The sequence below is a fragment of the Engystomops pustulosus genome, chromosome 9 (genome assembly GCF_040894005.1).
Source record: "Engystomops pustulosus chromosome 9, aEngPut4.maternal, whole genome shotgun sequence".
Classification (NCBI taxonomy): Eukaryota; Metazoa; Chordata; class Amphibia; order Anura; family Leptodactylidae; genus Engystomops; species Engystomops pustulosus.
Window position 1 is genome coordinate 62,658,461 of NC_092419.1, and position 14,695 is coordinate 62,673,155.

General features: G+C 45.0%; 2 pseudogenes; both read left to right on the top strand.

Moving 5' to 3' along the window:
• Window positions 1-1,533: 1,533 nt before the first annotated feature.
• On the top strand, window positions 1,534-1,651 carry LOC140098631 (5S ribosomal RNA; annotated as a pseudogene).
• A 12,902-nt stretch (window positions 1,652-14,553) lies between these two features.
• On the top strand, window positions 14,554-14,672 carry LOC140088818 (5S ribosomal RNA; annotated as a pseudogene).
• Window positions 14,673-14,695: the final 23 nt, after the last annotated feature.

Sequence of the window (14,695 nt, forward strand, 5' to 3'; positions counted from 1 at the left end):
GTTCAAATTGAACAACTGCTGTCAACGGCCATTCTAAGCTGAATGTGTGTGCTCTTTTCAGATCGCAGCAGCGATGCAGCTTAAGGCTTGGCAAGTACCAGCATGGGAGACTGGCTGGGAATCCCAAGTTCTGTTGACCTTTTTGAACCTGAAAAGTGTGTTAGTTTCTCTATGAGATAGTAAAAGAAGGTTCAAATTGAACAGCTGCTGTCAACGGCCATTCTAAGCTGAATGTGCGTGCTCTTGTCAGATCGCAGCAGCGATGCAGCTTAAGGCTTGGCAAGTACCAGCATGGGAGACTGGCTTGGAAACCCAAGTTCTGTTGACCTTTTTGAACCTGAAAATTGTGTTAGTTTCTAAATGAGATAGTAGAAGAAGGTTCAAATTGAACAACTGCTGTCAATGGCCATTCTAAGCTGAATGTGCCTGCTCTCGTCAGATCGCAGCAGCAATGCAGCTTAAGGCTTGGCAAGTACCAGCATGGGAGACTGGCTGGGAATCCCAAGTTCCGATAACCTTTTTTAACCTGAAAATTGTGTTAGTTTCTCTATGAGATAGCAAAAGAAGGTTCAAATTGAACAGCTGCTGTCAACGGCCATTCTAAGCTGAATGTGCCTGCTCTCGTCAGATCGCAGCAGCAATGCAGCTTAAGGCTTGGCAAGTACCAGCATGGGAGACTGGCTGGGAATCCCAAGTTCTGTTGACATTTTTTGAACGTGAAAATTGTGTTAGTTTCTCTATGAGATAGTAAAAGAAGGTTCAAATTGAACAGCTGCTGTCAACGGCCATTCTAAGCTGAATGTGCGTGCTCTTGTCAGATCGCAGCAGCGATGCAGCTTAAGGCTTGGCAAGTACCAGCATGGGAGACTGGCTGGGAATCCTAAGTTCTGTTGACCTTTTTGAACTTGAAAATTGTTTTAGTTTCTCTATGAGATAGTAAAAGAAGGTTCAAATTGAACAGCTGCTGTCAACGGCCATTCTAAGCTGAATGTGCGTGCTCTTGTCAGATCGCAGCAGCGATGCAGCTTAAGGCTTGGCAAGTACCAGCATGGGAGACTGGCTGGGAATCCCAAGTTCTGTTGACCTTTTTGAACTTGAAAATTGTGTTAGTTTCTCTATGAGATAGTAAAAGAAGGTTCAAATTGAACAGCCGCTGTCAACGGCCATTCTAAGCTGAATGTGCGTGCTCTTGTCAGATCGCAGCAGCGATGCAGCTTAAGGCTTGGCAAGTACCAGCATGGGAGACTGGCTGGGAATCTCAAGTTCTGGTGACTTTTTTGAACCTGAAAATTCTGTTAGTTTCTCTATGAGATAGTAGAAGAAGGTTCAAATTGAACAACTGCTGTCAACGGCCATTCTAAGCTGAATGTGTGTGCTCTTGTCAGATCGCAGCAGCGATGCAGCTTAAGGCTTGGCAAGTACCAGCATGGGAGACTGGCTGGGAATCCCAAGTTCCGTTGACCTTTTTGAACCTGAAAATTGTGTTAGTTTCTCTATGAGATAGTAAAAGAAGGTTCAAATTGAACACCTGCTGTCAACGGCCATTCTAAGCTGAATGTGCCTGCTCTCATCAGATCGCAGCAGCAATGCAGCTTAAGGCTTGGCAAGTACCAGCATGGGAGACTGGCTGGGAATCCCAAGTTCCGTTGACCGTTTTGAACCTGAAAATTGTGTTAGTTTCTCTATGAGATAGTAAAAGAAGGTTCAAATTGAAACACTGCTGTCAACGGCCATTCTAAGCTGAATGTGCGTGCTCTTGTCAGATCGCAGCAGCGATGCAGCTTAAGGCTTGGCAAGTACCAGCATGGGAGACTGGCTGGGATTCCCAAGTTCTGGTGACCTTTTTGAACCTGAAAATTGTGTTAGTTTCTCTATGAGATAGTAGAAGAAGGTTCAAATTGAACTGCTGTCAACGGCCATTCTAAGCTGAATGTGTGTGCTCTTTTCAGATCGCAGCAGCGATGCAGCTTAAGGCTTGGCAAGTACCTGCATGGGAGACTGGCTTGGAATCCCAAGTTCTGGTGACCATTTTGAACCTGAAAATTGTGTTAGTTTCTAAATGAGATAGTAGAAGAAGGTTCAAATTGAAACACTGCTGTCAATGGCCATTCTAAGCTGAATGTGCCTGCTCTCGTCAGATCGCAGCAGCAATGCAGCTTAAGGCTTGGCAAGTACCAGCATGGGAGACTGGCTGGGAATCCCAAGTTCCGTTAACCTTTTTGAACCTGAAAATTGTGTTAGTTTCTCTATGAGATAGCAAAAGAAGGTTCAAATTGAACAGCTGCTGTCAACGGCCATTCTAAGCTGAATGTGCCTGCTCTCGTCAGAGCGCAGCAGCAATGCAGTTTAAGGCTTGGCAAGTACCAGCATGGGAGATTGGCTGGGAATCCCAAGTTCTGTTGACATTTTTTGAACCTGAAAATTGTGTTAGTTTCTCTATGAGATAGTAAAAGAAGGTTCAAATTGAACAGCTGCTGTCAACGGCCATTCTAAGCTGAATGTGCGTGCTCTTGTCAGATCGCAGCAGCGATGCAGCTTAAGGCTTGGCAAGTACCAGCATGGGAGACTGGCTGGGAATCCCAAGTTCTGTTGACCTTTTTGAACTTGAAAATTGTTTTAGTTTCTCTATGAGATAGTAAAAGAAGGTTCAATTTGAAATGCTGCTGTCAACGGCCATTCTAAGCTGAATGTGCCTCCTCTCGTCAGATCGCAGCAGCAATGCAGCTTAAGGCTTGGCAAGTACCAGCATGGGAGACTGGCTGGGAATCCCAAGTTCCGTTGACCTTTTTTAACCTGAAAATTGTGTTAGTTTCTCTATGAGATAGCAAAAGAAGGTTCAAATTAAACAGCTGCTGTCAACGGCCATTCTAAGCTGAATGTGCCTGCTCTCGTCAGATCGCAGCAGCAATGCAGCTTAAGGCTTGGCAAGTACCAGCATGGGAGACTGGCTGGGAATCCCAAGTTCTGTTGACCTTTTTGAAACTGAAAATTGTGTTAGTTTCTCTATGAGATAGTAAAAGAAGGTTCAAATTGAACAGCTGCTGTCAACGGCCATTCTAAGCTGAATGTGCCTGCTCTTGTCAGATCACAGCAGCAATGCAGCTTAAGGCTTGGCAAGTACCAGCATGGGAGACTGGCTGGGAATCCCAAGTTCTGTTGAACTTTTTGAACCTGAAAATTGTGTTAGTTTCTCTATGAGATAGTAAAAGAAGGTTCAAATTGAACAGCTGCTGTCAATGGCCATTCTAAGCTGAATGTGCCTGCTCTCGTCAGATCGCAGCAGCAATGCAGCTTAAGGCTTGGCAAGTACCAGCGTGGGAGACTGGCTTGGAATCCCAAGTTCTGTTGACCTTTTTGAACCTGAAAATTGTGTTAGTTTCTCTATGAGATAGTAAAAGAAGGTTCAAATTGAACAGCTGCTGTCAACGGCCATTCTAAGCTGAATGTGCGTGCTCTTGTCAGATCGCAGCAGCGATGCAGCTTAAGGCTTGGCAAGTACCAGCATGGGAGACTGGCTGGGAATCCCAAGTTCTGTTGACCTTTTTGAACTTGAAAATTGTGTTAGTTTCTCTATGAGATAGTAAAAGAAGGTTCAAATTGAACAGCCGCTGTCAACGGCCATTCTAAGCTGAATGTGCGTGCTCTTGTCAGATCACAGCAGCGATGCAGCTTAAGGCTTGGCAAGTACCAGCATGGGAGACTGGCTGGGAATCTCAAGTTCTGGTGACTTTTTTGAACCTGAAAATTCTGTTAGTTTCTCTATGAGATAGTAGAAGAAGGTTCAAATTGAACAACTGCTGTCAACGGCCATTCTAAGCTGAATGTGCGTGCTCTTGTCAGATCGCAGCAGCGATGCAGCTTAAGGCTTGGCAAGTACCAGCATGGGAGACTGGCTGGGATTCCCAAGTTCTGGTGACCTATTTTAACCTGAAAATTGTGTTAGTTTCTCTATGAGATAGTAGAAGAAGGTTCAAATTGAACTGCTGTCAACGGCCATTCTAAGCTGAATGTGTGTGCTCTTTTCAGATCGCAGCAGCGATGCAGCTTAAGGCTTGGCAAGTACCTGCATGGGAGACTGGCTTGGAATCCCAAGTTCTGGTGACCTTTTTGAACCTGAAAATTGTGTTAGTTTCTAAATGAGATAGTAGAAGAAGGTTCAAATTGAACAACTGCTGTCAATGGCCATTCTAAGCTGAATGTGCCTGCTCTCGTCAGATCGCAGCAGCAATGCAGCTTAAGGCTTGGCAAGTACCAGCATGGGAGACTGGCTGGGAATCCCAAGTTCCGTTAACCTTTTTGAACCTGAAAATTGTGTTAGTTTCTCTATGAGATAGCAAAAGAAGGTTCAAATTGAACAGCTGCTGTCAACGGCCATTCTAAGCTGAATGTGCCTGCTCTCGTCAGATCGCAGCAGCAATGCAGTTTAAGGCTTGGCAAGTACCAGCATGGGAGACTGGCTGGGAATCCCAAGTTCTGTTGACATTTTTTGAACCTGAAAATTGTTTTAGTTTCTCTATGAGATAGTAAAAGAAGGTTCAATTTGAAATGCTGCTGTCAACGGCCATTCTAAGCTGAATGTGCCTCCTCTCGTCAGATCGCAGCAGCAATGCAGCTTAAGGCTTGGCAAGTACCAGCATGGGAGACTGGCTGGGAATCCCAAGTTCCGTTGACCTTTTTTAACCTGAAAATTGTGTTAGTTTCTCTATGAGATAGCAAAAGAAGGTTCAAATTGAACAGCTGCTGTCAACGGCCATTCTAAGCTGAATGTGCCTGCTCTCGTCAGATCGCAGCAGCAATGCAGCTTAAGGCTTGGCAAGTACCAGCATGGGAGACTGGCTGGGAATCCCAAGTTCTGTTGACCTTTTTGAAACTGAAAATTGTGTTAGTTTCTCTATGAGATAGTAAAAGAAGGTTCAATTTGAAATGCTGCTGTCAACGGCCATTCTAAGCTGAATTTGCCTGCTCTCGTCAGATCGCAGCAGCAATGCAACTTAAGGCTTGGCAAGTACCAGCATGGGAGACAGGCTGGGAATTCCAAGTTCCGTTGACCTTTTTGAACCTGAAAATGTGTTAGTTTCTCTATGAGATAGTAAAAGAAGGTTCAAATTGAACAGCTGCTGTCAACGGCCATTCTAAGCTGAATGTGCCTGCTCTCGTCAGATCGCAGCAGCAATGCAGCTTAAGGCTTGGCAAGTACCAGCATGGGAGACTGGCTGGGAATCCCAAGTTCTGTTGACCTTTTTGAACCTGAAAATGTGTTAGTTTCTCTATGAGATAGTAAAAGAAGGTTCAAATTGAACAGCTGCTGTCAACGGCCATTCTAAGCTGAATGTGCGTGCTCTTGTCAGATCGCAGCAGCGATGCAGCTTAAGGCTTGGCAAGTACCAGCATGGGAGACTGGCTTGGAATCCCAAGTTCTGGTGACCTTTTTGAACCTGAAAATTGTGTTAGTTTCTGTATGAGATAGTAAAAGAAGGTTCAAATTGAAAAGCTGCTGTCAACGGCAATTCTAAGCTGAATGTGCGTGCTCTTCTCAGATCGCAGCAGCGATGCAGCTTAAGGCTTGGCAAGTACCAGCATGGGAGACTGGCTGGGAATCCCAAGTTCTGGTGACCTTTTTGAACCTGAAAATTGTGTTAGTTTCTCTATGAGATAGTAGAAGAAGGTTCAAATTGAACAACTGCTGTCAACTGCCATTCTAAGCTAAATGTGTGTGCTCTTTTCAGATCGCAGCAGCGATGCAGCTTAAGGCTTGGCAAGTACCAGCATGGGAGACTGGCTGGGAATCCCAAGTTCTGTTGACCTTTTTGAACCTGAAAATTGTGTTAGTTTCTCTATGAGATAGTAAAAGAAGGTTCAAATTGAACAGCTGCTGTCAACGGCAATTCTAAGCTGAATGTGCCTGCTCTCGTCAGATCGCAGCAGCAATGCAACTTAAGGCTTGGCAAGTACCAGCATGGGAGACTGGCTGGGAATTCCAAGTTCCGTTGACCTTTTTGAACCTGAAAATGTGTTAGTTTCTCTATGAGATAGTAAAAGAAGGTTCAAATTGAACAGCTGCTGTCAACGGCCATTCTAAGCTGAATGTGCCTGCTCTCGTCAGATCGCAGCAGCAATGCAGCTTAAGGCTTGGCAAGTACCAGCATGGGAGACTGGCTGGGAATCCCAAGTTCTGGTGACCTTTTTGAACCTGAAAATTGTGTTAGTTTCTCTATGAGATGGCAAAAGAAGGTTCAAATTGAACAGCTGCTGTCAACGGCCATTCTAAGCTGAATGTGCCTGCTCTTGTCAGATTGCAGCAGCAATGCAGCTTAAGGCTTGGCAAGTACCAGCAAGGGAGACTGGCTTGGAATCTCAAGTTCTGGTGACCTTTTTGAACCTGAAAATTGTGTTAGTTTCTATATAAGATAGTAGAAGAAGGTTCAAATTGAACAACTGCTGTCAATGGCCATTCTAAGCTGAATGTGCCTGCTCTCGCCAGATCGCAGCAGCAATGCAGCATAAGGCTTGACAAGTACCAGCATGGGAGACTGGCTGGGAATCCCAAGTTCCGTTGCCCTTTTTGAACCTGAAAATTGTGTTAGTTTCTCTATGAGATAGTAAAAGAAGGTTCAAATTGAACAGCTGCTGTCAACGGCCATTCTAAGCTGAATGTGCGTGCTCTTGTCAGATCGCAGCTTAAGGCTTGGCAAGTACCAGCATGGGAGACTGGCTTGGAATCCCAAGTTCTGGTGACCTTTTTGAACCTGAAAATTGTGTTAGTTTCTCTATGAGATAGCAAAAGAAGGTTCAAATTGAACAGCTGCTGTCAACGGCCATTCTAAGCTGAATGTGCCTGCTCTTGTCAGATTGCAGCAGCAATGCAGCTTAAGGCTTGGCAAGTACCAGCAAGGGAGACTGGCTTGGAATCCCAAGTTCTGGTGACCTTTTTGAACCTGAAAATTGTGTTAGTTTCTATATAAGATAGTAGAAGAAGGTTCAAATTGAACAACTGCTGTCAATGGCCATTCTAAGCTGAATGTGCCTGCTCTCGCCAGATCGCAGCAGCAATGCAGCATAAGGCTTGGCAAGTACCAGCATGGGAGACTGGCTGGGAATCCCAAGTTCCGTTGCCCTTTTTGAACCTGAATATTGTGTTAGTTTCTCTATGAGATAGTAAAAGAAGGTTCAAATTGAACAGCTGCTGTCAACGGCCATTCTAAGCTGAATGTGCGTGCTCTTGTCAGATCGCAGCTTAAGGCTTGGCAAGTACCAGCATGGGAGACTGGCTTGGAATCCCAAGTTCCGTTGCCCTTTTTGAACCTGAATATTGTGTTAGTTTCTCTATGAGATAGTAAAAGAAGGTTCAAATTGAACAGCTGCTGTCAACGGCCATTCTAAGCTGAATGTGTGTGCTCTTGTCAGATCTCAGCAGCGATGCAGCTTAAGGCTTGGCAAGTACCAGCATGGGAGACTGGCTTGGAATCCCAAGTTCTGGTGACCTTTTTGAACCTGAAAATTGTGTTAGTTTCTATATGAGAAAGTAGAAGAAGGTTCAAATTGAACAACTGCTGTCAATGGCCATTCTAAGCTGAATGTGCCTGCTCTCGTCAGATCGCAGCAGCAATGCAGCTTAAGGCTTGGCAAGTACCAGCATGGGAGACTGGCTGGGAATCCCAAGTTCCGTTGACCTTTTTGAACCTGAAAATTGTGTTAGTTTCTCTATGAGATAGTAAAAGAAGGTTCAAATTGAACAGCTGCTGTCAACGGCCATTCTAAGCTGAATGTGCCTGCTCTCGTCAGATCGCAGCAGCAATGCAGCTTAAGGCTTGGCAAGTACCAGCATGGGAGACTGGCTGGGAATCCCAAGTTCTGTTGACCTTTTTTGAACCTAAAAATGTGTTAGTTTCTCTATGAGATAGTAAAAGAAGGTTCAAATTGAACAGCTGCTGTCAACGGCCATTCTAAGCTGAATGTGCGTGCTCTTGTCAGATCGCAGCAGCGATGCAGCTTAAGGCTTGGCAAGTACCAGCATGGGAGACTGGCTTGGAATCCCAAGTTCTGGTGAGCTTTTTGAACCTGAAAATTGTGTTAGTTTCTATATAAGATAGTAGAAGAAGGTTCAAATTGAACAACTGCTTTCAATGGCCATTCTAAGCTGAATGTGCCTGCTCTCGTCAGATCGCAGCAGCAATGAAGCTTAAGGCTTGGCAAGTACCAGCATGGGAGACTGGCTGGGAATCCCAAGTTCCGTTGACCTTTTTGAACCTGAAAATTGTGTTAGTTTCTCTATGAGATAGTAAAAGAAGGTTCAAATTGAACAGCTGCTGTCAACGGCCATTCTAAGCTGAATGTGCGTGCTCTTGTCAGATCGCAGCAGCGATGCAGCTTAAGGCTTGGCAAGTACCAGCATGGGAGACTGGCTGGGAATCCCAAGTTCTGTTGACCTTTTTGAACCTGAAAATTGTGTTAGTTTCTCTATGAGATAGTAAAAGAAGGTTCAAATTGCACAGCTGCTGTCAACGGCCATTCTAAGCTGAATGTGCCTGCTCTTGTCAGATCGCAGCAGCAATGCAGCTTAAGGCTTGGCAAGTACCAGCATGGGAGACTGGCTTGGAATCCCAAGTTCTGGTGACCTTTTTGAACCTGAAAATTGTGTTAGTTTCTATATGAGATAGTAGAAGAAGGTTCAAATTGCATAACTGCTGTCAACGGCCATTCTAAGCTGAATGTGCCTGCTCTCGTCAGATCACAGCAGCAATGCAGCTTAAGGCTTGGCAAGTACCAGCATGGGAGACTGGCTGGGAATCCCAAGTTCTGGTGACCTTTTTGAACCTGAAAATTGTGTTAGTTTCTCTATGAGATAGTAGAAGAAGTTTCAAATTGAACAACTGCTGTCAACGGCCATTCTAAGCCGAATGTGTGTGCTCTTTTCAGATCGCAGCAGCGATGCAGCAGCGATGCAGCTTAAGGCTTGGCAAGTACCAGCATGGGAGACTGGCTGGGAATCCCAAGTTCTGTTGACCTTTTTGAACCTGAAAATTGTGTTAGTTTCTCTATGAGATAGTAAAAGAAGGTTCAAATTGAACAGCTGCTGTCAACGGCCATTCTAAGCTGAATGTGCCTGCTCTCGTCAGATCGCAGCAGCAATGCAGCTTAAGGCTTGGCAAGTACCAGCATGGGAGACTGGCTGGGAATCCCAAGTTCCGTTGACCTTTTTGAACCTGAAAATTGTGTTAGTTTCTCTATGAGATAGTAAAAGAAGGTTCAAATTGAACAGCTGCTGTCAACGGCCATTCTAAGCTGAATGTGCCTGCTCTCGTCAGATCGCAGCAGCAATGCAGCTTAAGGCTTGGCAAGTACCAGCATGGTAGACTGGCTGGGAATCCCAAGTTCTGTTGACCTTTTTGAACCTGAAAATGTGTTAGTTTCTCTATGAGATAGTAAAAGAAGGTTCAAATTGAACAGCTGCTGTCAACGGCCATTCTAAGCTGAATGTGCGTGCTCTTGTCAGATCGCAGCAGCGATGCAGCTTAAGGCTTGGCAAGTACCAGCATGGGAGACTGGCTTAGAATCCCAAGTTCTGGTGACCTTTTTGAACCTGAAAATTGTGTTAGTTTCTCTATGAGATAGCAAAAGAAGGTTCAAATTGAACAGCTGCTGTCAACGGCCATTCTAAGCTGAATGTGCCTGCTCTTGTCAGATTGCAGCAGCAATGCAGCTTAAGGCTTGGCAAGTACCAGCATGGGAGACTGGCTTGGAATCCCAAGTTCTGGTGACCTTTTTGAACCTGAAAATTGTGTTAGTTTCTATATAAGATAGTAGAAAAAGGTTCAAATTGAACAACTGCTGTCATTGGCCATTCTAAGCTGAATGTGCCTGCTCTCGCCAGATCGCAGCAGCAATGCAGCATAAGGCTTGGCAAGTACCAGCATGGGAGACTGGCTGGGAATCCCAAGTTCCGTTGCCCTTTTTGAGCCTGAAAATTGTGTTAGTTTCTCTATGAGATAGTAAAAGAAGGTTCAAATTGAACAGCTGCTGTCAACGGCCATTCTAAGCTTAATGTGCGTGCTCTTGTCAGATCGCAGCAGCGATGCAGCTTAAGGCTTGGCAAGTACCAGCATGGGAGACTGGCTTGGAATCCCAAGTTCTGGTGACCTTTTTGAACCTGAAAATTGTGTTAGTTTCTCTATGAGATAGCAAAAGAAGGTTCAAATTGAACAGCTGCTGTCAACGGCCATTCTAAGCTGAATGTGCCTGCTCTTGTCAGATTGCAGCAGCAATGCAGCTTAAGGCTTGGCAAGTACCAGCATGGGAGACTGGCTTGGAATCCCAGGTTCTGGTGACCTTTTTGAACCTGAAAATTGTGTTAGTTTCTATATAAGATAGTAGAAGAAGGTTCAAATTGAACAACTGCTGTCAATGGCCATTCTAAGCTGAATGTGCCTGCTCTCGCCAGATCGCAGCAGCAATGCAGCTTAAGGCTTGGCAAGTACCAGCATGGGAGACTGGCTGGGAATCCCAAGTTCCGTTGACCTTTTTGAACCTGAAAATTGTGTTAGTTTCTATATAAGATAGTAGAAGAAGGTTCAAATTGAACAACTGCTGTCAATGGCCATTCTAAGCTGAATGTGCCTGCTCTCGCCAGATCGCAGCAGCAATGCAGCTTAAGGCTTGGCAAGTACCAGCATGGGAGACTGGCTGGGAATCCCAAGTTCCGTTGCCCTTTTTGAACCTGAAAATTGTGTTAGTTTCTCTATGAGATAGTAAAAGAAGGTTCAATTTGAAATGCTGCTGTCAACGGCCATTCTAAGCTGAATGTGCCTGCTCTTGTCAGATCGCAGCAGCAATGCAGCTTAAGGCTTGGCAAGTACCAGCATGGGAGACTGGCTGGGAATCCCAAGTTCCGTTGACCTTTTTGAACCTGAAAATTGTGTTAGTTTCTCTATGAGATAGTAGAAGAAGGTTCAAATTGAACAACTGCTGTCAACGGCCATTCTAAGCTGAATGTGCCTGCTCTCGCCAGATCGCAGCAGCAATGCAGCTTAAGGCTTGGCAAGTACCAGCATGGGAGACTGGCTGGGAATCCCAAGTTCCGTTGCCCTTTTTGAACCTGAAAATTGTGTTAGTTTCTCTATGAGATAGTAAAAGAAGGTTCAAATTGAACAACTGCTGTCAACGGCCATTCTAAGCTGAATGTGTGTGCTCTTGTCAGATCGCAGCAGCGATGCAGCTTAAGGCTTGGCAAGTTCCAGCATGGGAGACTGGCTGGGAATCCCAAGTTCTGTTGACCTTTTTGAACTTGAAAATTGTTTTAGTTTCTCTATGAGATAGTAAAAGAAGGTTCAATTTGAAATGCTGCTGTCAACGGCCATTCTAAGCTGAATGTGCCTGCTCTTGTCAGATCGCAGCAGCAATGCAGCTTAAGGCTTGGCAAGTACCAGCATGGGAGACTGGCTGGGACTCCCAAGTTCCGTTGACCTTTTTGAACCTGAAAATTGTGTTAGTTTCTCTATGAGATAGTAGAAGAAGGTTCAAATTGAACAACTGCTGTCAACGGCCATTCTAAGCTGAATGTGTGTGCTCTTGTCAGATCGCAGCAGCGATGCAGCTTAAGGCTTGGCAAGTACCAGCATGGGAGACTGGCAGGGAATCCCAAGTTCTGTTGACCTTTTTGAACCTGAAAATTGTGTTAGTTTCTCTATGAGATAGTAAAAGAAGGTTCAAATTGAACAGCTGCTGTCAATGGCCATTCTAAGCTGAATGTGCCTGCTCTCGTCAGATCGTAGCAGCAATGCAGCTTAAGGCTTGGCAAGTACCAGCATGGGAGACTGGCTGAGAATCCCAAGTTCCGTTGACCTTTTTGAACCTGAAAATTGTGTTAGTTTCTGTATGAGATAGTAAAAGAAGGTTCAAATTGAAAAGCTGCTGTCAACGGCAATTCTAAGCTGAATGTGCGTGCTCTTCTCAGATCGCAGCAGCGATGCAGCTTAAGGCTTGGCAAGTACCAGCATGGGAGACTGGCTGGGAATCCCAACTTCTGGTGACCTTTTTGAACCTGAAAATTGTGTTAGTTTCTCTATAAGATAGTAGAAGAAGGTTCAAATTGAACAACTGCCGTCAACGGCCATTCTAAGCTGAATGTGTTTGCTCTTTTCAGATCGCAGCAGCGATGCAGCTTAAGGCTTGGCAAGTACCAGCATGGGAGACTGGCTGGGAATCCCTAGTTCTGTTGACCTTTTTGAACCTGAAAATCGTGTTAGTTTCTCTATGAGATAGTAAAAGAAGGTTCAAATTGAACAGCTGCTGTCAACGGCAATTCTAAGCTGAATGTGCCTGCTCTCGTCAGATTGCAGCAGCAATGCAGCTTAAGGCTTGGCAAGTACCAGCATGGGAGACTGGCTGGGAATTCCAAGTTCCGTTGACCTTTTTGAACCTGAAAATGTGTTAGTTTCTCTATGAGATAGTAAAAGAAGGTTCAAATTGAACAGCTGCTGTCAACGGCCATTCTAAGCTGAATGTGCCTGCTCTCGTCAGATCGCAGCAGCAATGCAGCTTAAGGCTTGGCAAGTACCAGCATGGGAGACTGGCTGGGAATCCCAAGTTCTGTTGACCTTTTTGAACCTGAAAATGTGTTAGTTTCTCTATGAGATAGTAAAAGAAGGTTCAAATTGAACAGCTGTTGTCAACGGCAATTCTAAGCTGAATGTGCGTGCTCTTGTCAGATCGCAGCAGCGATGCAGCTTAAGGCTTGGCAAGTACCAGCATGGGAGACTGGCTTGGAATCCCAAGTTCTGGTGACCTTTTTGAACCTGAAAATTGTGTTAGTTTCTCTATGAGATAGCAAAAGAAGGTTCAAATTGAACAGCTGCTGTCAATGGCCATTCTAAGCTGAATGTGCCTGCTCTTGTCAGATTGCAGCAGCAATGCAGCTTAAGGCTTGGCAAGTACCAGCATGGGAGACTGGCTTGGAATCCCAAGTTCTGGTGACCTTTTTGAACCTGAAAATTGTGTTAGTTTCTATATAAGATAGTAGAAGAAGGTTCAAATTGAACAACTGCTGTCAATGGCCATTCTAAGCTGAATGTGCCTGCTCTCGCCAGATCGCAGCAGCAATGCAGCATAAGGCTTGGCAAGTACCAGCATGGGAGACTGGCTGGGAATCCCAAGTTCCGTTGCCCTTTTTGAACATGAAAATTGTGTTAGTTTCTCTATAAGATAGTAAAAGAAGGTTCAAATTGAACAGCTGCTGTCAACGGCCATTCTAAGCTTAATGTGCGTGCTCTTGTCAGATCGCAGCAGCGATGCAGCTTAAGGCTTGGCAAGTACCAGCATGGGAGACTGGCTTGGAATCCCAAGTTCTGGTGACCTTTTTGAACCTGAAAATTGTGTTAGTTTCTCTATGAGATAGCAAAAGAAGGTTCAAATTGAACAGCTGCTGTCAACGGCCATTCTAAGCTGAATGTGCCTGCTCTTGTCAGATTGCAGCAGCAATGCAGCTTAAGGCTTGGCAAGTACCAGCATGGGAGACTGGCTTGGAATCCCAGGTTCTGGTGACCTTTTTGAACCTGAAAATTGTGTTAGTTTCTATATAAGATAGTAGAAGAAGGTTCAAATTGAACAACTGCTGTCAATGGCCATTCTAAGCTGAATGTGCCTGCTCTCGCCAGATCGCAGCAGCAATGCAGCTTAAGGCTTGGCAAGTACCAGCATGGGAGACTGGCTGGGAATCCCAAGTTCCGTTGCCCTTTTTGAACCTGAAAATTGTGTTAGTTTCTCTATGAGATAGTAAAAGAAGGTTCAAATTGAACAGCTGCTGTCAACGGCCATTCTAAGCTGAATGTGCGTGCTCTTGTCAGATCGCAGCAGCGATGCAGCTTAAGGCTTGGCAAGTACCAGCATGGGAGACTGGCTGGGAATCCCAAGTTCTGGTGACCTTTTTGAACCTGAAAATTGTGTTAGTTTCTATATGAGATAGTAGAAGAAGGTTCAAATTGAACAACTGCTGTCAACGGCCATTCTAAGCTGAATGTGCCTGCTCTCGTCAGATCGCAGCAGCAATGCAGCTTAAGGCTTGGCAAGTACCAGCATGGGAGACTGGCTGGGAATCCCAAGTTCCGTTGACCTTTTTGAACCTGAAAATTGTGTTAGTTTCTATATAAGATAGTAGAAGAAGGTTCAAATTGAACAACTGCTGTCAATGGCCATTCTAAGCTGAATGTGCCTGCTCTCGCCAGATCGCAGCAGCAATGCAGCTTAAGGCTTGGCAAGTACCAGCATGGGAGACTGGCTGGGAATCCCAAGTTCCGTTGCCCTTTTTGAACCTGAAAATTGTGTTAGTTTCTCTATGAGATAGTAAAAGAACTTTCAAATTGAACAGTTGCTGTCAACGGCCATTCTAAGCTGAATGTGTGTGCTCTTGTCAGATCGCAGCAGCGATGCAGCTTAAGGCTTGGCAAGTTCCAGCATGGGAGACTGGCTGGGAATCCCAAGTTCTGTTGCCCTTTTTGAACTTGAAAATTGTTTTAGTTTCTCTATGAGATAGTAAAAGAAGGTTCAATTTGAAATGCTGCTGTCAACGGCCATTCTAAGCTGAATGTGCCTGCTCTTGTCAGATCGCAGCAGCAATGCAGCTTAAGGCTTGGCAAGTACCAGCATGGGAGACTGGCTGGGAATCCCAAGTTCCGTTGACCTTTTTGAACCTGAAAATTGTGTT